We start from the raw sequence: 20,357 nt of genomic DNA on the forward strand, positions 1-20,357 counted from the left end.
AGAGCAGGAGCCAAAGGACAGACCTCACAGGGCCCCGTGGACTGGGGCTCTGGTCACAGGTGTGCACTTGACTCACAGTGGGAGCCACTCAAAGGCCTTGAGCTGGGGCAGGCCGTCATCTGACTTAAATCTGATACAGTCGCTCCAGTTGCTTTGCAGAGAATAAGTCGGAGGGGACAGGAATGGGAGCACGTGGGAAGGAGCCACCAGAATAGGTATGAATGTTTGATCCGAGTGAGTTTAGAAAGAAGGCCACAGAATGTAGCTTTAAAAGACAGACTCAGCAAAGATAAGCCGAAGAGCCAATGCCAGGAAGGGCTAGACCAACCTCCTCGTGTTTCATTTACAATTCAGCAAACGTTTATCAAGCACCTCGTGTATACCAGACAGCGGTATACAGTGGGAACCAGACAGCAGTAAGATAGAATCCTTGAGGTGGTCCCAGGCCAGCAGGGGAGACGGGGAGACAAACGACTTCGGGTGCAGACAGCCAGTGGACAGCCCGACGCAGGGCGGTCGGGGAGGGCTTCCCAGGGGAAGTGGCTATCAGCCAGCATCTACAGGGGGAGGGAGGGAGGACAGGCAACAACAGTGGGGAACTCCAGGCGCAGACCCAAGGCCACGCAGTAGGACCAAGGATCGAGTCCATCCTGCCAGGCACTTTCAGCCAGCAGCCCGGGTGGAGAGGTCCCACACGGAGAGAAACGGAGGCCCCCGGGCGACTGCCAGCCTTAAGCACCAGACAGATTCCAGCCCTGGCCTTTGAATTCCACAGAAGCCGTGACATAATAAATAGTCGTTTTACACCACCACACTTTGGTGTCATTTGTTACACAGGCGGGGTAACTAGAGCGGCTCCCCACTGTCTGCTCTCACCATGACGGCCACTTTCTTTACGATGACTTGCGAGGCCTCCGTCCCAGACTGGCCCTCTTCTCCTCTCACGGCCTTGCTTCTGCCTCCTGGAAATACCTTGACTCCTGGAACATGACTTGCTCGCACACTGCACACGTGCTCTCCCTGGTGGCTTGCACATTCGTTCCTCCTAATGTCCCCGGCCACCTAGACCCCCTGTCCCTTGGATGGTCTTCCTGGACCCCTACAATGTGCTCTCAGGAGCCCTCAGGGGCCCCGTAGCCTCTCGCTCTGGACACAGCAGTGATCACTCACTCCGTGGCTGGGGGCCTATCCTCCCGCCTGTTCCCCTCCCTTGACTGGGAGCTTGTGAGGGCATCAGCTCCTCCTCTCTTACTGTTTTGTCTCCAGCACAATGCCTGATACACACCCATTGAAGAAAGACACAGCTGCGTGTAAGAATGAGTCCTTCTGGCCCAGAGTGACCGGGCACATGCCAGGCATTGGCTGAGTCCCTCCTTTGTGCCAAGCACTGCTGGGTGCAGAAAACACCCATCTGCCTCTAACACACAGAAGTCTGGGAAGAAGCCAGTACTGAGGCAATCAGAAGGACAGCTCCCAGCCAGGGAGACTTCCTGGAGGAAGTGGCACTGGGGCTCGGCCCTGAAGAATGGACAGGATTCCAGCAGATTAACATGAAGGGGACCGAGGCAATTGGGGAGATGAAGGGTACCATTTAGATAAGGGTCCCCAGACGCCACAGGGTCCCCAGAGCAGACAGGGCTCCCCTTGCCTGCACTGGCATCCAAGTCACTAGCTCTTTGGTGGCCTGGGGCATCCTCTGTCACTCCCCAGCTGGTGCCAGGCTCCTGATTTTGTTGCAGTTACAGAACACCCCCCCCCCCCCCCGCCCCGAGATTCTGAGAGCTACAGACATTCCCTTTGAAGTGTTCCCAGGTGCACTTATGCTGACACATTGACCTGTAATTCCAGAAGTTCCCAGGATCGCATCTCCAGTTAAGTACAAAAGTACGAAGCAACCCCTTGGACGATGGTGGGCTCTCCCCAATTCCAGGGCCACTAGAATCAGGTTGAGGGGCTGATGGTGGGACTCCAAAACAATGATTTATAGGCACACGGGGACTGCGCCAACAGGGGAAGGGGAATGTTCCCAAAGTCGGCTTGAAGGCAGGGTAGAAGCCAGTGGAAGGAAGTGAGGGTCTCTGGGTTGGAGGGTGAAGCTTAGGGAGGGGAAGAGAGGCTAGTGAGGCTGAGGCAGGGCCAGTGAGGGTAGCGGGCATGTGGGTCCCTCCTGGGATGAGCTCTGGGTGCCTGGAAGAGGAGGAAAGCCTGAGTGAGTGAGTCTTGCCTCAGTTTCCCCATTTGTGAAATGGGACGATGCTCCTCCTGCCCTTGCTTCCTCCCCTCCGCCTCCCAGAGAGGGAGGAGGGCTGAGATAAAGCCCACCAAGCGCCCTGGGCCCCTCAGAGAGGCGCACAGGATTAACGTGAGGATTATGCTCCTATAAGGAGCCGCAGCCCTGCCAGGGAAGCGAGGCTCTGGGAAGCATCAGCCTTCCAGGGAGAGAGATAAGAGCGAGAGCGATAATGCCAGCAAAGGAGGAGAGAGAGCATCTGGAGGGTTTTTACTGAGCCAGGAGGGGAGAAAGCTGCTGGCTAATACGGAGGGGCGGGAAGCGGCTGCTCCTGATGCCTGGATAGGGCCTCGGAGCAGGAAAGCAGGCCCTCCCTGGGAGAGGCCCGGAGCAGGTGTGGAAAGCAGAGGGGAAGCCGAGACCAGCAGGGCGTCTCTAACTGGTTCCTGCCCCTCTGAGGACCTCGGGAGTGGGGCTGAGGGACAAGAGAGCACAGTTGGACCCCAGACAAACCCACCAGGGGCCAGCCCAGCCCGTCAGAGAAAGGAGGGTCCTCGGTGGGTGTTCGTGTCCTGCTCGGACCCACCTGTTCTCTGGGCCCACACAGCTCTCTCCCTCCTCCTGCAGGCTGAGAGTACAGATCCCGGGCCAGCGGGCAATTCCACCAGGGTATCCACGAGGAGACTGAGGTACACTCTCAGCCATTAGTTACTCTGGGATCCAGAGTAAATCAGCCAAAAGAGAGAGACTGGAGCATTCAGATCTCGGGAGGGGGTCCTCAGAGGGAGGGGCATTGCCTAGCAGCCCTCTGCCTAGGCCTGGAAGGATGAGGAGGCTGGGGGTGCAGACCAGCCACTGAGGGGTGCAGAAGGCATCTCGGGCAGCAGACAGCAGAGCTAGGTCCAGAGAAGATGGGAGGCTATAACCATTTATAACAGCTATAATTTCTTGGGAACTCACCACATGCCAGGCATTCGGCTGATGGACGGTATCTCACTGGATCTGCACCACTCTATGGGAAAGATTCATTATCCCTTTGTGACAAGCTCTCAGAGAGGCTAAGTGACTTGCATCTGGTCACACAGCCAGGAATTGGCAAGCCAAGATTGGAACAAGACGTATCTACTTCCCAATGCCTGCTTTTCCCACTGTCTATGCTGCCTCTCAAAGTACCTGCTTAAGATTCTGCTGAGGGATGGGTAAATGGGATTTAGGTACAGGGCAGGTGGAAGCCATGCGAGGAATATCATCCTGAGGGTTTGATTTCCCACAGTGGGAAGAGGAGAACAGGCCTCGAGAAACAAACCCATCTGAAGCTCAGGAAAGTCTCTCCAAGCGAGACTGGAGAGCAGAGACTGCCTTTGGCCTGGAGGACTGCCTGCTTTGTCTGCCAGTCAATCATCAAACAACACTGGGTCTCTGGCCTCTCTATCCCCGGCAATGCCCAGCAGCATTGGCTTTGCTTCACATATTAATTTTTCAATCTGATAAAAGCTGTTTGTCTCACAGCCACTTCTCTGCCCTGTTGGAGAGAGACACATCCTGAATCCTGACGCTCAGGGAAACAAATGCCGTTAAAAAATCATCAGCCTTCACATGAGGCTCAGGGCACAGGGCAGGAGCCTGTCACCTGGCTCTGAGCCCCAGGCTGCAAGTGAGGTTCATGAGCAGAGGCCCCAGGTCCACGCTGGGTGGCTACATCACTCGGTCTCCTCTTGACTCTCGCACTGCCTCATGGCTGAGTGACTCCCCAAGGTCTGCCCTTTCTCACCCGGGTCCACAGCCCCTTCTGAGGACATTGCCATCTCTTAGCTGCAAACCTCCCACCCTGTCTCTGTCGTCATCCCTTCTGCACCGGCTTCGCTTATTCAAAACTGTGTTTCTTGATTCACTCAACACCTACTACATGCCAGGACCTCTTATACACCCGAACACTCATGCTAGGGCTCGCACACCACAGTGAAAGGCGTAGTTCATGCTTGAGGAGCTCACAGCGTGGTGGGGGGAGTGAGGGAGACTTGTGAATGAACCGATTCAGAACAGTGTGGTAAAGGTAAGCATCCAGCAAGCCCAGCACTGTAGGAGAAAAAGGAAGGTGTCAGAAGTCATCCCAGAGCAGAGAGGTATGGGATCAGTCTTAAGGGATGAATAAGAGAGAGCCACCTAGACTTCCTCCCTCCCTGTGTTCCGCTTGTTGAGATTCTGCTTAACCAACAGGCACAGCTTTAAAATCCCTCCTTGATCCCCTTAACCCAAACCAATCCCTGTGTTTTCTCCACTTCCCCATATCACATGGTTTTATTCTTATTAGAGCTCAGTAAATGGTCCTTGCAAGGCCTATAGCCATCCTGACTGTGCACTGCTCTGGGCTGCTGTTCCCCAGCTGGTGGGTGAGAATAGCACCCCTGGAGTTCTGCAGTGTGAAACCTACACAACAGTACGTGGTCGGTGGTCGCCCTGGGGCCATGAGGGATTTTTCTTCTTGGTGCCAGTCTGGCCAGCATTCCCTCAGCAAAATGTCAGACTGGTCCTCACTTTTACCACTTGGCTGCCCACCCATGTTTGTTGCACACCACCTAATAGGCCCCTCCACTTCCTTTAGACCCTACCTGCCTCAGCTTTTTTTTTTTAATCTTATTTATTTATTCATGAGAGACACACAGAGAGAGAGAGAGAGAGAGAGAGAGAGAGAGAGGCAGAGACAAAGGCAGAGGGAGAAGCAGGCTCCATGCAGGGACCCTGATGTGGGACTCGATCCCGGGACTCCAGGATCATGCCCTGGGCTGAAGGCAGGCACTAAGCCGCTGAGCCACCCAGGGATTCCCCTCCACCTCGGCTTTTTATGGTCTCTGCTGATACGGCTAGCCATGTTTAAACCGATGACTGCAATGGTCCTGCCCAATCCATGTTTTCAGGATTCTTCTTCCAGCATGATTTCAAGAAATGTATTGATTCATGAAATCAGAGAGTGTCGGCATGTGTGTGTGGACTATAGATAGAAAAGAGAAGGAACACCATTGAGCATCCACTGTATTCTGGCCACCATGCCAGCTGCTTCACGTAACCAGGTACAGATTATTTTAAGGGGGATAAAAAGGGCATTATTTCTGCTTCAGTACTGAATCACAGGTAGTGAGACGGAGGCATTTACTGAATGCACACGTTGAATATGCACACAAATCTACCCATATAAAACACCATGCTCTGTCTCCTCCCTCTATCAACGCTCCCTTTATGTATGGTGTCCTTTGGTCTATCATAATGATGGATCCATGTATGGACTGAGGTAGACAAAGGTGGGTTTAAGCCTGGCATTTAACCCCTTGAGCCCCCAACGTTCTTGTCAGTGCTATAGTGGTACCACTAGAAGGCTTGCAAGACTGCTGGGCAACCCCATGCCACGTGTTCACATGGTGCCTGTTGCACATTTAAGCAAGATACATTAGCAACTGGCATTATTTCCATCATTATTTAGATGCTAGCTTGTTGGAGTTTGCACGTCAGCGCATCAGTTCAATGGACACTGGAACGGTTAGTGCGGGTGATGGCAGGAGCCACAGCAGCCTCGTTTCTGCACTGGTCCCCTGGATCTCAGCAGGCTGGCCAGCGGGAGTCAGAGCAGCCCTGGGCCAGCAATCCTGGAAGGCACAAGCTGGGAAACTGGCTCTGCCAAGTCCACTTCTCATGGAGCCACTGTCACATCATTCAGGGAGGAGAAATCAGCCAGGAGTGTTCATAGAGCTCTCACAAGGGTGCCGAGAGGCTCAACAGACTCACTTTTTCCAAGCGGTTCCAGATGATCAAGTGCAATTCCCTATGTACATATGATTCCCTCCTGGATTCAGGGCAGGAAGGGGGATGTCATTCAACTGACTATTTAACAAAGCTGTTTAAAGAGGGAGACTGTGGGGGATCATGTTTTATGTATTAGCTGTGAAAAATTCTCTTTAAAATTTGTCTCAGTCACCAGAACGCAGGAGTTCTGATAAAGTGCTGAGTTTTATGATGTATGTTTTACAAGCACACGCACACTCACACACACTCACAGGCTTCTCGGGGGTTTACCTCACCCTCCAACCAGACACCCCGCCCTCAAATCCTCAAGAGATGCGTTTCATCCTCCCCATCCCCAAAATGTTCTAAAGCAAATATGCAACACCATTTTTCATGGGTGTGTTAATAATTCAATTCAAGCTTCACACCAAGTTTTCAAACTGGATTGGCTTCCTAGGCCGATGTGGAAATGTCTGGGTCAAATATACTTTAAAGAAAAATTCTTTTAATTAGTTTCTTTTGAACACCACACAAAGGCTTAGCTGGATAGCGAGGCAATTTATTGCCATCTTGACATTGCTTCCGTGTTTATCAGTTAAATGATTCTATTGCATTGGAAGTAGGGCATCACAGCTCCAAAGGACCTTGCAGGCTGGTGTATTTGCTATTCCTCCCCTTGGCTGCTTCCTAGGAGGCTCTGGGCATTGTTCTCTCCAGTCTGAAAGCAGGGAGCAGCCCGGTCTCGAGATCAAAGTCATTTGGCCAAGGTCACAGAACAAAGGGAAGCCAGAGTCACAGTGGGAACCCGAATCTCCCTGTGTGATCTTGACAGGCTGCTCACCACCTCCGCCCGTCCTCATCTCTGAAATGGGAATAAGGATGGTGGATCCTTGATAGGGTTGATGTGGGGAAAAAATGAGCTCACGAATGTCAAGTGTCTGGTGCAGCTCGTGCAGCTCGTAGTAAATGCTCAATCAACTTTAGCTTAGATGCTCATAATCACTATCGTTTTTCTACCAAGCTGTTTTCTCTCTCTGTTCCTAAAGTCCTTGCATTAAAAACCCTCCCCAGTGCCTTTCCCATAATGTAGAAGAAACCCACCTCCCCTCGTCAAGGAGTAGACAAGGTTCCAGCAGCCCAGAGCTTCTCAGCAGTTATCCTCTACGCGGATCTCTGAAAGACCTTGCTACATGCATGCTCTTGCTTTTCAGTGGGCGTGGGGTGGAGCCTGAGATTCTGCATGTCTCACACGCTCCTGGATGATGCTATGCTGCTGGACCATGGACCACACTTTGAGTAGCAAAGGGGCGTCCACAGGACAATAGTTTATTTCTAGAAAATGTATGTGGAAGGGAGGACAGGGGAAAGAGGAGTATTGATCTCTTTTCTTTCCTTCTTCCCTCTCCCGCCTTTCCTTCCATCATTCTTCCTTTCTTATTTTCTTTCTTTCTCTTTCTTTTTTAAAAAATTTTTTAAAAGCTTTTATTTATTTATTCATGAAAGACACAGAGAGGGAGGCAGAGACATAGGCAGAGGGGGAAGCAGGCTCCCTGTGGGGAGCCCAATGCAGGACTCAATCCCAGGACCCCAGGATCACTCCCTGAGCCATAAGTGATAGGTGTCACCCAGGTGTCCCTCTTTCTCTCTTTCTTTTGACCTTCAGGGTTGGTTTGAGATCAGGCATTCACAGAGAAGAGCTGAGAAAGGCCTCATCCAAGCCTCCTTCCTTCCTCAACCAATAAGACAGGAATGGAGGACACACTATGCGCCAGATGCTAAATCCCCGCTGTAGACAAAAGCATTTTTCCAGGGAAGGAGGTCTCCATGGCTGAAAGGCTTTCCCGTCAAATCTTTACATTGCCATCTTTCAGAACCTTGGGACCGATAAGGAAATAAATGCCACTACAGAGGTCACAGTAGCTGCGGTTTCCATAGCCACTGTTTTTACCTGATCAAAAGGTCAGGGGGTTGCAGACTCTTTCCGGGAACTGTGAGTGGCTTGGGGACAGGAGGAGTCACAGCAACATTGACCTGGACAGACAGGGCGCCCTGCACATGCTGGGGACAGGCAGGCCACGGCCCCCTGTCCCAACTCTTCACTTCCTTGCTGGGGAGCCTGGACCTCACTGAGCCCGGTTCCTCATCTGTGACAAGATAGTGAGAGCACTTCCTGCCCAGGGATGAGGAGAGTGGGGGGTGAGTGAGATTACACATGCCCAGCGGGGTGCTTGGCACATCCTTCTCCCCCACTCCAAAGGCACTGTGTTCCCTCTCATCCATCCATCGCAGGGAGCTGGGGCTTTTGCCTCCGAGTGACAAGTTGAGCAGTACCGAATCACAGGGGGTTGGTTCTTTTGTTTGTTTATTTCCCATTGCAAGCCTGTCTACTCAATAATTCAATTCAACAAGCCCTGGTTAAGCCCTATCTTTATTCTAAGGGCTGTACTGGGCACTTGAAGGGACAGAAGAATAAAGATAAATAAGACTCCGCTCCTGCTCTCAGGGAACTTCCTGTCTCCGCAATGAGGGAGCTAGACACCCATACAACACCCTATTCCCCAGGGGGGATAACCGTCTCCAGCCGTCAGAAACACAAACACAACTGTCATGAGTATGTGACATTAGCCGTGGGTACTGTAAAGACTAAAATTCAATTCTATTTGTTTCAGAGAAGGGTGACATTTTCTCAAATTTTTATTAGGGAAGAAAACAAAAAACAGAGACTCTTAGCAGTGTCTGATCAAAAGGCCAAGGCATCAGACATAGCTGAGCATGCCCCTGGAAATAAACTCACCACACATGTAACTCTGATGTCAAGGAAATTGAGACCGATGCTATAATTAAGGCACCCAAATAGCACAGGGTTCTGGTGACCGTCACAATTTCATAAATTCTATATCTTGTTGTCTCCTTAGGTATATGAGCTCTTGCCAGACCAGGTATCCCGCTTGGGGGCTGGGAAGATGTAGTCACCATAGAGATTATGGACAGTCCGGCATTCCCGCTGCCTTGGTTTGGAGCATGTAGCACAGTACAGCATAACCAACTGCTTACCTGTCTCTCCGTGGGTCTGGGTTGGCTGCTCCTGGAAGGCTGGGCCTGAGTCTTTTGTCACAGGCAACTCCGTACCCAGGGGCCACGACACAGCGGCTACTTTCAAAAGATACCCATTTGGATCCTTTTTACAGCCCCTTCCTCTATATAAAATTACTTTCTGTAATAATCACTATTTTCTGGTTCAGTTGTTTAAATTTTAAAAATACATTCTCATTTTAAAGATATTATTCAAATTTCATTCAATATCTCATGTAGAAAATAAAATTTGCATTTACCAAAAAAAAAAAAGAAGAAGAAGAAACAACCAAATAACCAAAAGCTCCTTGTATGGTACGTGCACGTGCGTTGGTGAATGGCTGAGTAAGGGGAAAGGGAAGGAGGCAGGCAGGAAGGAGGAAGGGATTAAAGACAATGGGAGAGGAATGATCCCTTCCACCTGGGAGAAATTGCTCCTTTGAGGAGGTGGGAGTTGTGTCAGTTTATTATGATGATAATAAAGCCTGACTTATTCTGGCAGGTTCCCAAACCTCTGCCTTTCTCCTCCGCCCCAATGCCTCCCCCAGTTAATGATTAACATGATCATGATAGCAATGCTGTTCTGTGTGAATCCTGGGCAGTCAGCACCGCTGGAGAGAAAAAGGCATTTAGAGACACCTGCAGCTCTCCAACCACACTCAAAGCCCAGAGTTCTGGGTGATTTGCACACAACGGGGACGGGGTTGAGATCTAGAATCCTAGTCGCAAAGCTGCACCGTGTGATCCATGACACCATGCAAGTCTCCTTCCTGAGCCTTAGGTTCCCCATCTGGTAAATGGACAGTTTCTGGCTACTCGGTGGGCATCAAACTCTGTTCCCTGCAGTGGTGAGGGTTCCAGAGAGACGGCTGGAAAGAGAGACAGAGGCAAGGAGAGAACAGGCCCACGCCACCGTGGTCAGAACAGCACAGCTTTTATCTATATATAGACCAGGACTCTGCATAAACTTTCCCTTTGAAGAAAGGGTTCTGAGGTTAAAAATAAACTGAGAATTACTGGATTGGGCGTCCTCTGAGATTTCTTTCAGCTTTGACATTCTACTTCCCATCCTTGAATCTATTTCTTGAGTGCCTCCTGCAAGGTAGGGGCCGTGCTGGCCAGTAGGGATGGACTGGCGAGCAAGACCATGCCCTGCACCTCAGGACCTCTGTCTTGGGGTGGGGAAGATGCAGCCAGGCAAGGTGTCCCTGCTAAATATGAGTACTTGGCAGCAGGAGCCAGCAGCTCCCAAGGGCCCTCACTAGACCCTGGGCAAGATGAAATCCAAACTATTTCTGGGAAATAATACACAAGAGCTACTCCTCCATGAGTGGTGTCAGACACGTGAAGGGGACAAACTTAGGGACCCAGATGTGGAAGTGTCCTGACCCCCACCTCTAACACCCAGGATCCAGTTCCACAGGTATAAGGACATAAGGAAATCAGATGCCCACAACCGCACAGGTGCCTTTCCAGAGCTATTTTTAAGTCTTCCTGATCCTAAACCCTGAGCATTTTTTAAATTTTTATTTATTGGGATCCCTGGGTGGCGCAGTGGTTTAGCGCCTGCCTTTGGCCCAGGGCGCGATCCTGGAGACCCGGGATCGAATCCCACGTCGGGCTCCCGGTGCGTGGAGCCTGCTTCTCCCTCTGCCTATGTCTCTGCCTCTCTCTCTCACTGTGTGCCTATCATAAATAAATAAAAATAAAAAAAATAAATTTGTTTAAAAATAAAATTTTATTTATTTATAGGTGAAAAGCCACAGAGAGAAGCAGAGACATAGGTAGAAGGAGAAGCAGGCTCCCTACAGGGAACCTGATGTGGGACTTGAACCCAGTACCCCAGGATCACGACCTGAGCCAAAGGCAGATGCTCAACCACTGAGCCATCCAGGTGCCCAACTCTGAGTATTCTTATCCCCCTTGTACAGATGAGAAAATTGAGACCCAGAACAGTGAAGTGAGTCGCTCAAGTTCCAGCAGCTCAGTCTGCCTCCTGTCCCTGTTTCCTCCCTCTCATGTCATGACCCCCTACGGCCTTTATTAAAGGTCATCTCCTTTCTCTCCTTGGCTCTGCTGTGGAGTGGAAAGAGAAGGGCCATTGGTCCAGGGCAGGGTCAGAGTGTCCCTGAGGGCTCTGCATCCCCTGAGGCCAGCAAGGTGGCCGCAGCAGAAATCAGAAAGGGGACCTTTGAAATGAGATGAACTGGAATCCTGGTCAGCCTTGTTCCCCAGCTGCCGCCTCTTTCTGACACCCACCTTGGAGCTCTGGAGCCTTCCATCCAGGCAAGGGGCGTGCATTCAGCTTCAGGCATCTACAGCCACACACCCCAACAGGACCATTTTCCAGAGCATGCCACCTGCTGTTCCTCTGCCAGCCCCCAGCGATGGTTCAGCCACAGAACCCAAACCGACATGAGTTCTCACTCGGGCTCCTCCACCCACCGGCATGTGACCAGGAGTCAGTGATTTATCCCTCGCTGAATCTCGGCTTCTTCCTCTGGAAGATCGTAACAGTGATATAGCAGGGTCATCCCTTTTTCCTTAGGATTAGTGTGTGATTTTTAATTTAATATGTATTTGATTCTAAGTTGCGTGTGCTCATTGTTTAAGCCTCAAATGGTTATACAAGACTTTTCTGAAAAACAGCAGCTCCCTGCTCCATTTCTACCTCCATTTCCCATGTCCCAGAGGAAAACACTTTCAACCTTTGGAATCATCTTTATCGAGGTATCATCCGCGTGCCACACAATTCACCCTTTTAAAGTGTGATACGATTCAATGGCTTTTAGCGTATTTGCAGAAGGTGCATCCATCACCACCACTCATTTTAGAACATTTTCATTACCTCCACTCCCAAAACCCCCCACCAGCTCTTAGTCAACAACTCTGTGTCCCCAGCCCCAGTATTAGGCAGCCACTAATCTACTTTTCAGTGCCCCTGGATTTGCCTCTTCTAGACATCTCATGTGATGGAGTCATGCAAGAAGTGGTCCTTTGTGACCAGCATCCTTGCTTTAGCATCCTGTTGTCAAGGATCACCCATGATGGAACCGGTGTCAGTACTCTGCACCCTCTTTTGCCTAATAATATCCCATCGTCTGGCTCTTCTATGGTCCATTTATGCCTTTATCAGGTGATGAACATTTGAGTTGTTTCCACTTTTCAGCTGCCGTGAACAAGGCAGGATGAACACGTGTAGACACGTCTGCACTTGGATGTGTTTTCATTTCTCTTGGGTGCACACCTCGGAGTGGAAGTGCTGGGTCATATGATTACTCTCTGTGTAACCATTTGAGGACCTGCCAGATTGTTTTCTAAAGTAGCTGCACCATAGGGGCATCTGGTGGGTGGCTCAGTCTGACTCTTGATCTTAGACCAGATCTTGAACTCAAGGTCATGAGTTCAAACTCCATGTTGGGTTCCACACTGGGTGTGGAGCCTACTTAAATAAATATATAAGTAATAAAGTACCTGCCCCACTTTACAGCCCTGCTGGCAGTGTCTGAGGCCCGGGGTTGTTCTCACAAAGGGGACCTGAGATGATGTTTATAAAGTGTCCTTGTATGATGCCTAGGAAGTAGTGGAGAAAAAAGAATAGCTTCCTTTTTCCCTTTATTAATATATCAGTGTTCCTTGGGGCACCTGAGTGCTCAATTGATTGAGATCTGCCTTCAGCCGGGTCATGATCCCAGGGTCCTGGGATTGAGTTCCACATCTGGCTCTCTGCTCAGTGGGGGAGTCTGCTTCTCCCTCTCCTCCCCACTTGTGTTTTCTGTCACTATCTCTGTCTCTCCCTCTCAAATAAATGGGTGAAATTTTTAAATATATATATATATATATATATTTATTTATTTATTTATTTATTTATTTATTTATATCAGTGTCCCAATGCCTCCAAATTTTCCAAAAGCCACCCCACTGACCTTGTTCTGAATCTAAGGCAGAGTTTCTCCCTCCAATTTATACCACATTTGTGTGGTGATGGGTTCCTCTAATAGAACTTGTCCCATGCAGCCAGGAGCCATTCTGGGAGCCCCACACAGCACCACACTTGCTTGTCCTCCTGATGTGATTGGAAGGGCCAGCTCTTGGGTTAGTTACCCTTTGAGACCGTTGTTCCTACTCCTGGGATCTTGTACAGTTGCACTGCTCACATGCTCTTAAAAGCCCACATCCAAGTCAGGAATCTGCTGGTGCTTGGCACTGGGAAACAACTCAGACCATCTGTATCCTGCCCAACACCCAATATCTGCAGATAAGGTAAGGCACAATAAACAGGGCCTGTCTAGGCACGGAATCCCAGCCTTGACTGCCTACGGCTCCTTCCAAGGAGGCAGTAAAACTGTCCAAGATAACAGGACATGCAAGGTACAAAAGAACACTAGAATGGGAAATTCATTCCAAGACAGCTTTTCCTGACTCTGGACCTCCACACCTTTAGCCAGATGCCCCCCACAACTCACCCCAAGTCTCTCAGAATACTTCATTTGTAGTAACCAGGCTTTTTAGTGGTTGAAAGTTATGAAGACCCAACCCAAGATAGCTGGAGCTACGAGGGCATTCTATTTTGTGGAGAAGCCTGGATGGCGTTGGGAGTATTTTAAATGAAATCGCCAGGTCACCATTCTCTCTCTTATGTGTGCCTCTGTCTGCAGGCTTCTTCTACACACCGGCTTCTCTGTGGAGATAGGGTAGGTGGGACAGAGAAGTAGGGGTAGGAGCCATGTCTCAGATATTTCTACACTTAAATAAATCCAGTTTAGTAATCTCAGAGGACAGGGAAAGAACTCTGTCCTCTACTGTCTGTATATAAAATCCCAGAGGTGGACTCTGATAGATCTGGCTTGGGCCATATACCCACCTCTCAGCCATTCTCTGGCATGTACTCACCCTGAGGCTTAAATGGAGTCACAATTATGGGATTGGCAGTCCTACCAACACTATATGGAATGGAAGAAGGGAAATTCTCCAAAGGAAAGAGTCCCCAAGAAGGGGAGCTTGAAAAGACAAACATAGCAGGTCTCTATTACATGACTTTTTTTGAAAGGGAGGGGGAGGGCCAGAGGGAGAGAGAATCCTAAGCAGTTTCCACGCAAAGCAAAGAGCCCGACCCAGGGCTCCATCTCACAACCCTGAGGTCATGACCTGAGCTGAAATCAAGAGTTAACCAACTGAACCATCCAGGTGCCCCTCCACTAACATGATTTTTCAACCTTCTCAGTGAGCATCACAGACCTCCCAGGGCTCAGCTCGTGTGATATTAAGTCTCAGTCTCCTTATGATAATCCTTTCCTCTTATGAACGCCCAGGGCCTGCCAAGCACCTCCCATGGACCTCCTCTGGTCTTCACAACTGGGTATGAGCACCTCCATTTTACAGACAAAGAACCTGAGGCTCAGAGAGGTCAAATCAGTTGCCCGAAGTCACATAGCTAGAAAGTGGCTGAGCTGGGCTTTAAGCTCTAAATCAAAATCGGATACTCTTTTGCTTTGTTCCCTCTTGTTGGTGGAATCCCTGCAGCCAGCTGGTGTTTGTGCTCTATCGGCCCGCACAGGTGTGTTCTCTGCATCTCCTGACAATGACTGAAGGCTTTTGAAGGAGGCTCCTCTGCTTCTCTCCATTCCCCATCATCCTTGGGCAGGCTGACTCCCACTAGAGGAAGCTGGGACATTCATTACAAGGCTAACCAGCCCGTGCGTCTGTCACTCAGTCACAGCACCTGAGTAAGCTTTGAAGCCTGGTAAGGAGGGGCTTTCTCCTGCCAAGCAGGAGGGGTGGGAAGACTCCAGTGCTGTTAGGCGCCGTCTGGGTGCAGTGGCAGCCACACTCAGGTGGAGAGGTCTCACCTGGGCGATTCTGGTAACTGGTGACCATCACCTCAGACTCCATGCTGACAATATGACAACCTCAGAGGCAGGGGCTTCAGATTCCATTTCCAAGTCTCAACAAGCAATAGAGCATGTGGGCTCTGGAGCCACACTGCCTGGGTTTGAGTCCCTTCTCTTCCCACTTCGCAGCTCTATGACCTTGGGGAAGTGATTTAACTCTCTCTGTGCCTCAGTCCTCATCCATATGACCACTGAGATCTTGCCATGAAGGAATAGCAGAGTAATTACTTGTAAAATGCCTTAAATGATGTTCCGTGATTGCCAGGCATTACTATTCCAGTGACCCTTTCTTTGTTGGGGGAGGGGGGGTTGGGGGGAACACATGAGGAAGAAGAGGGAGGGATGGCAACCTTTCCTCCCTCTTTCGGGGGGGAAAATGGTTAAACCTGCCTCCTCTGGGGACAGCTGTGACATCTTAGCTAGCACCCCAGCCCTGGTTACAAATTGTCCTGTGACCCTGGACAGTTCACGCTGGTGAATTCTCTTACCTAAAAAGCAAAGGGAGTAACACCTGCCCTTCTGCGTGGGTTATGGCAGCCACAGCCTCCTGTATAGCTAGCATCAGAGACATGCTGGCAGGCACACTGGGAGCAAAGCAGCATCAAGAAAGTTGGCAAGAGGGACACGTGGGTGGCTCAGCAGTTTAGCGCTTGCCTTCAGCCTAGGGTGTGATCCTGGAGTCCCAGAATCGAGTCCCACATCAGGCTTCCTGCATGGAGCCTGCTTCTCCCTCTGCCTATGTCTCTGCCTCTCTCTCTGTGTCTTTCATGAATAAATAAATAAATAAAATCTTTAAAATAAAAAAAAAAAAGAAGGTTGGCAAGACCATTGGGGCCTTACGGAGGTAGGAGAGCTAAGACCAGGTTCTGGGCGTGGGGCTCTGTGGGAGCCACCGTCATTGTCATCATCGTCACCATCATCATCTCTGTCGTTGGAACTCTGGCACTCAATGTCTGATTGCATGCCATAATTGGTGGGGCTGTTTGTAGAGAGTGGTGGGAGCTCTGCTGTTGCCTGGGGATATGTTATTCTCTGCACCAATGGTTCTCATCTTGAGGAAGGAGGGTGATCTTGTCCCACCAAGGAACAAGATCTTGTTCCTTCTCTTGGCGATGTCTAGAGACACTTTAGTTGTCACAACCTGGGGAGATGTTACTTCACTGGTGAGCAGGGGCCAGGGATGCTATTAAACATCCTACAAAGCACAGGACAGGCCCATAACAAGGACTTATCCAGCTCAAAAAGTCAATAGTGTCAAGATGGAGACCATGCTCAACACCTACACTCTTGATATTGAATGTGCGGCCAAGACAGGGCATCACCTTTTCTTGGGGCTACCGAATAAGAATCTGTGTTTATAGTAACATTCGGAAAGCACAGTCTGAAAAATGCATGAACACAAGATACATTGCCAGCAAACCAAACTATTCATCATATAGGCCAAATGTGGATGTTTGGGTTTGGGGTGAAGAAAAGACAGTTGAATGGTGGATGACGGAAGGATGGATAGACTGGTGGAGTTAAAATTGAGTGACAACTGGGTGCCATGCTGGATACTTTACACTAGATACTTTGTCTTCTATCTCCAAATGACCCTCGGTGTACACTAGATGCCCATATGGGCAATGTCTGGAGAGACCGGACAAAAACCATGACCTCCCTATCATATATCTTGAAGCTTTCCAGAATCTTCCTACTACTATCTGAATTTGATTGCATAAAGAACTTAGTTTCATATATACACTCGCATGCGAAACCTTATTTATATTTGACACCTGATGTTAACTTCAAGTTTCTCATTCACATAGAGGCACGGCATTTTTATATGTGCAAGGCATACAATTTTTTGTATGCCTTTGTTTTCCTCTTAAAAGATCAATAAACATCTTGTTTTGCCTTCAACAAAAGTGTGCAAATTCTCTGTAATCCCCATTTATTTCCTTTTATTAGCAGATATATCTCAAGTTAATAATAAAATTTAGCAACATTGAGTCTTTATGGTCCAAAAGCTCAGTGATTACAGTACAGGGATATAATAGGAAAACATCTACCATTTACTAAACACCTACTGTTTGCAATATGCAAATATCAGTACCTCTAATCTGCCACACAAGCTTATACCTTATTTCAATTTTCCAGAAGAAGAAACTAAGGCATAGACATGGCCATGGCACTAAGTGACAGGGTCAGGATTGGACATGAAACCTACCTGGCTCCAAAGACCAAGTTCCCTGCCTGTCTCACACTGCCTTATAGTTATAGTGGCCCTTGGTTCACACTGGAATATCAGCTGGCTCTGGTGCAGGTGCTCAAAGCTCCCTTTGTGCCCCACTAACCTCATTCCATCCCCAAGACCAATTTCCCTGGGTCTCCTTCGCCCTTCCACCAGCAGGGTCCAATTCCCCTCCAGCCCCACATTAGCCCTGAGCTTGGAAGATGAGGCACAAGAGCCTGCTAAGGATGAATGGCTGTTGACCTGCATTGGGGGTCTTCAGGGCCACCCCCCCTTCTATAAAGCATGAGATGGTCAGTAGTATGTCAGGGTCTCCAAAGTACAGGGCCTTCCAGCTCATTTACTCCACTCAGCTGTCCCGGCACCAAAGCAGTCAGAGACAGTATAAAAACAGACATGACTGTGTTCCAATAAAGCTTTATTGACATCCACCCCCCAAAATGGGCAGCAAGCCAGAGTTGGCTGTCAAGCTATAGTTTGCCAACTTCTGACCAGTGTGATCTCTGGTTTTTTTTTTGGTTTTTTTTTTTTGGGTTTTTTTTTTTCACATCCTGGTGTTCTGTGCCTTTTTTTTTTTCTTTTTATTTTTTTGTTTGTTTGTTTTTGGTTTTTTTGTGTGTTTTTTTGTTGTTGTTGTTCTGTGCCTTATATGTGAAAGTCCCAGACTAGAGGTTGGAAAATGGTGGTCTAAGCCCATCCATTCCACCAACAAACAAACAGTGTTTGTTTTGAAGGACATTTTAAACACTTGCCAAAGCAGAGACTAGAACAATGAACTCACATGAACTCATCACCCAACTTCTGCAACTATCACCACTTTGCCAATCCCATGTCATCTATCCCCCCACACACATTGTATTTTCTGAAGTATTTTAAGGCAAATTCAGACATCACATTATTTCACCCATAAATACTTCAGCACATCTCTCTAGCAGATAAGGACTTTTTAAAAACAGAGCCACGCAAGCATTATCACCCTCACAAAATGAAGAATAATTCCTTATTAGCAGCTAGTACCTCATTTGTATTTAAATTTCCCTAATTGTCTCAAAAATGTCTTTTTACAGGTGGTTTGTTTGAATCAGGATACAAATAAGGTCTACACGTTGTATTCACACAGAGCTTTTAAATTTTTGAATTGGTTGTCAAATGTGAAAATCTGGGTTTCACATAAACATCAGATTTTCAGCTTCTCTTGGAAAAAAAAGAACCTGACTGATTTGCAACTTGGCAGTAGCACCAAGCAACCAGCACACTCTCAGGAGGAGGACCTGTGCTCCCCTGCCCCACTACCTCACCTCACCCTTGCAACAGGATCCCTGGAGCCACTAGGGCTTGCCAGGTCTGCTCTAGACATTTCAAGTCTCTCTCTCCCACCTCACACAGGAAATCACTTGGGCCAACTTTCCCCTCCATCCACCGCCCACACTGCACCTTTGTCATTCTTTTTCTTCCTTCAAAACAAATCTCCAGAATCTACACAGTTCCAGGAAGAATCACATACTGGGGGCGAGGCAGAGAAGACAGTTCACCCAGAATGTTCTGCCAGCCTTCAAGCCCCTTGGGTGGCCGCCTCCTGGGCACTAGGAAAGCTCCCCTGATCCCTGAACTACTCTCCACCAGCTCAGCGCGTGCCTGATGCTCAGGAGCACAGAGCTCACTCCCCAGGTTTGTCTACCTTGTATTCACTGTGTGACCTTGAGGAAACCATTCTCTCTGTCTGGGCCTCTCAGTTGCTCTTTCTACACAATGACAGGGGGTTAGTGGGAGGGGGAAGTTGAGTAAGAGATTGGTCCAAATTGAGTCACTTCATGAGATGTGAATAATCTTGAGCCTACAACCTTGGGATCCTGTGATTGCATTGGTCATGATGACCTCTCCATCCCATCACCTGGATGGCCCAGGGGGAGGGAGAGAAGGAGGAGAGAGGTGGCACTCAGGGGCTGAGTGGGAGGAGGAAACAGTCCACACCCTTACTTTCCCTCTGCATTTTCTCAGGCACTCGTTCTTGATTCTCTGTCTCTAATATTGACCAGCTCTGTCTGCCCATGCCTCAAAGCGGCACATACAGAACAGCCATCAGGACAGGAGAGATGCTGAGCAATGCTAAGCCTGCCTCTGAGCTCACGTGCCTGCATGCATGGGGGTGGGAGTCTGTGTAGGGTAGGTGTAGGACAGCAGTGGTAGACTCAGGGTCTGAAAAATGTGCTTCAGGCAACAGCCCATCCTGATGTACTCGGTCACACAGAGGAGTCCAGCTACAGGGAAGCCAGGTGGCAGTCGCAGCCCAGTGGGGGAATCAAACACATAAACAAGCAATTATAATAAAACATGATAAATGCTAGACTAGAAGCCTGCATCAGACACTTGGGGAACATAGAGAAAACCATGTGTTTATCCAGCTATATGTCCACCCTGTCCAAAAGTGATTAGAGGCCAACAAAGCTCAACACAAAAAAAACTAAGTGAGGGGTGCCTGGGTGGCTCAGTCAGTTAAGCATCTGCCTTTGCCTCAGGTCATGATCTTGGGGCCCTGAGATCAAGCCCCACGTCAGGCTCCCTGCTCAGTGAGGAGCCTGCTTCTCCGTCTCCCTCTGCTATTCCCCCTGCTTGTGCTCTCCCCCACCCCCACCCCTGCAATTGTCGAATGAATAAATAACATCTTTAAAAGAAAGAAGAAGAAAGAAAGAAGAAAGGAAGAAAGAAAAGAAGAAAGAAAGAAAGAAAGAAAGAAAGAAAGAAAGAAAGAAAGAAAGAAGAAAGAAAGAAAGAAGAAAGAAAGAAAGAAAGAAAGAAAGAAGAAAGAAAGAAAGAAAGAAAGAGAAACTAAGTGAAAAGTTAATGGGGAAAGAAAAATGATATAGGAAGAAGGGGGTCAAAGCAAGGGCAATCAATGCTAATACCCAAGACATCCGCCAGGAGTTCCACACTCTTGCTGGAATGGAGCTGCATGTTGGCCTCTGAGCTTCCTAGCAGCCAGTGCAAAAGGTGAAAGCCTCAACGTTGTGCAATACACAGTGTTCCTTAAAGTAAAGCAAGAGGCATAAGCAATTCCAGTGCTGGGACCTGTGAGTTTTTCCTCTCCAGGTCCTTAAGAAGAGCCCCAAAAACCAGCTGAGGAGTGTATGGGAACAGTCTGTACTATATTTGCAACTCT

Source organism: Canis aureus, chromosome 16 (assembly GCF_053574225.1).
Source record: "Canis aureus isolate CA01 chromosome 16, VMU_Caureus_v.1.0, whole genome shotgun sequence".
In the NCBI taxonomy this organism is placed as follows: domain Eukaryota; kingdom Metazoa; phylum Chordata; class Mammalia; order Carnivora; family Canidae; genus Canis; species Canis aureus.